Below are 2,605 nucleotides of genomic sequence, written 5' to 3'. Positions count from 1 at the left end.
TCAACTAAGAAAACACGCCCAGCAAATAGCAACTCACTGTGGCTTTATTTATGTAATACAAGTGCCTTTCTGTCTGTATCCTATGGTTTTTAATAGAAATTGATGACGTGCATGCCATGAGCAGCCAGTGATGCAAGACACAGAGTCAGAGGAATGCAGCATATGATGCAATTGATGGCAGTACAGATAGCAGGTTGATCTCCAATGGGCAGCAGACATGGAAAGAATGTTGCAACCTGACGCCACTTCAGCGGTACAAAGTCTATGGTGAGTCAAGAAAATTGAAGTATTTCCTAACATTGAAATTGGGAATGTTTCTTAGTCCTAGATTCATGTCTTATCATCATTTTTTCAATGACTGTCCTTCATTGAGATGATATATGAAGAAAACGGCAGTGTCAGGTCGCAAAATTGTTTTCGCAGGTTTATGCTTGTCCGAAAATTTGGGACTCTCATCAATACTGTGTTTTGCATGTTTCAGAGCACTCCATGCCAGGTCCCAGTAGTGTGGGTTTATTATAGGACTGCAGGGTATGTTGGCGACACAGATTTTATATTTCGGTTCCAAAAAGTTGATCAAAGGAGTGGGTGCGTTCCGGGCTTTCAAGAAGCTTTTGAGGAAAAAAAACTACGTACGCTTTCTTGACTGGGAGTTGAACCAAATAGCTGACGCCTATTATTGCAACTCTTATTAGCAACTTCAGCATCATGCTTGTTGAAGTTGTTGGGGCTGTTTATGAAGCTCGATGGAGGTATTTTTAATAAAACCCTGGAAAATATGTTACTGTCCCTGTAGAAAAACTTAGTCTGAATAAAGCAAAGATGTCAGTGAGGTTTTTTTTTTTCAAAACGAAGATTTATATTGCAAGATTAAAAGTCACTATTAATAATGTTTTCAGAATTAATTTTGTTTAATGATCTGTTTAATCATCAGGATTCATTTGACGACTGAGCCGCCATAGCAGCAGATCACTGACAGAACAGCAGCAGCGCTACAAGGGGTCTCCGCTGTCCGATACAGCAGAGAGGAAGACAAGCTGAGACAAGGACAAAGACAATGACACAGGATGAGTGCCTACAGTTGTGTAACAAGATGCTATTAGTGCAAGTATAGGAACAGTAGTTGACTCAGCTGGGGTCCATGGAGGACATGCCGTGACTGTTTCATCATGGCAACTCAGTCTCAGACAAGATTGTTCCAGGTGCTGATGCGTTACATTATGTTCAGCGAGGATGTTACTAGTCCTTATCATTGGTTTTTAAAACTGTATGCATGCAGTACTGACATGCGTGAAATGTTTTGGTTAAAAGGAATGTACAACATTTGCCTTTGCTGCATTTTTTTCAAAAATAAATCGATTTGGAGGATTAGGCCCTAGTATGTTATGGCAAATATTGTTCAAATGACTGGCTTCACGTTTTGGGCTTGTATATGCTGGCAAACCGAGAAAACCAATCATGTACTTGAAGTCTGGTTGCCTGAACCAGTCTTAAGATGAAGCAGAGCAATTTGTAGACTTTAGGGAATTGTAAGGTCAGAGAATCAGTCTAGAAGGCTTGAACCCTTTCACCAGTGTGTAATCAATTGCAACGATAACGCGAAATAACTAAATATGAAAAATTAGGAACTGTTTTTATAGCCATTTTTTCCACTGCTGGTTGGCTAACCAGTGTTGGAAAAATACAATTTTTCTTGAAAATGTTAGCACACCAGGAGCCATGATTTTACAGGATGCTAAGCTTTTGTGTCATTCCCTAACAATCAAGTGAAGTACTTCGTGTAAATTTGACCATGTCGTTTTTTTTATGCTTGCAAATGTTATATCTACCCTTAACATATGTTTCATTTTTGCAATAAAATGCTCTTCAACTATTTCAATAATAACACAGTCAGTGACAACTATGTGTTAAGTTTCATATACGTGTAAAGTTTTAAACGCTGAAAGAATTAAAATGAAAATCATTTTCAGAAAAAAAATTCCAAACTTGTCTCTTCTATAGTTTTCAATTTCTTGATCCCATCATGGATGGAGGATTAAATAATATTTTTTTTTTTTTTAAAAGAGAGAAGAATATAACATACAATTTTAGTGTTTATTTTTTTGATGTATTTGATTCTGAAAACAAAACTTCATTTTTTTTTAAATGATAAGTTCACCAAATTTATTTTTGGGGAAAGAAAAAAAGAAGAAAATTAATGTAATAATATAATCATGGTGGGATTCGAACCCGAGTCGCCAGATTGGGAGTCTTACGCCGGTCCAGCAGACCATTAACGCGCTCAAATGCACTATTAGTTCTTTTTAATTATAACTGTAAGATAGACTTATCGCGGCTTTTCACGTACAGGTACATGCCCATGCACGCTTAGACGTAAAACACAGTCTGACGATGTAAATCACTCGTTTGGTTTTGGGTGTAGCTGTTCAAGTTGATCTAAATTTATTTGGAAAAGTATAAAGGGTGTCAACTGAACTGAAATCCAGAAATTCCATGGAATAAAACTCGACAATCCTTGGTTTCAGTACGAAACACACGTGTTCAACGGATGCAGAGAAGCCCATTTCTTTTGTTAATTTCCTTTGTTAAATCTTGCGTTAACAAT

At 37.2% G+C, this 2,605-nt stretch overlaps 1 long non-coding RNA gene across 1 annotated transcript; it reads left to right on the top strand.

Moving 5' to 3' along the window:
- Positions 1-226: 226 nt before the first annotated feature.
- Positions 227-2,047, top strand: LOC119738957. The gene is made up of 2 exons (XR_005272525.1): positions 227-267; positions 935-2,047. It is a non-coding gene; the product is annotated as an uncharacterized LOC119738957 (long non-coding RNA).
- Positions 2,048-2,605: the final 558 nt, after the last annotated feature.

The sequence above is a fragment of the Patiria miniata genome, unplaced genomic scaffold (assembly GCF_015706575.1).
Source record: "Patiria miniata isolate m_02_andy unplaced genomic scaffold, ASM1570657v1 HiC_scaffold_10, whole genome shotgun sequence".
Taxonomy (NCBI): domain Eukaryota; kingdom Metazoa; phylum Echinodermata; class Asteroidea; order Valvatida; family Asterinidae; genus Patiria; species Patiria miniata.
The sequence above is the reverse complement of the archived record's forward strand: the minus strand, read 5'-3'. Positions and strand labels throughout refer to the sequence as shown.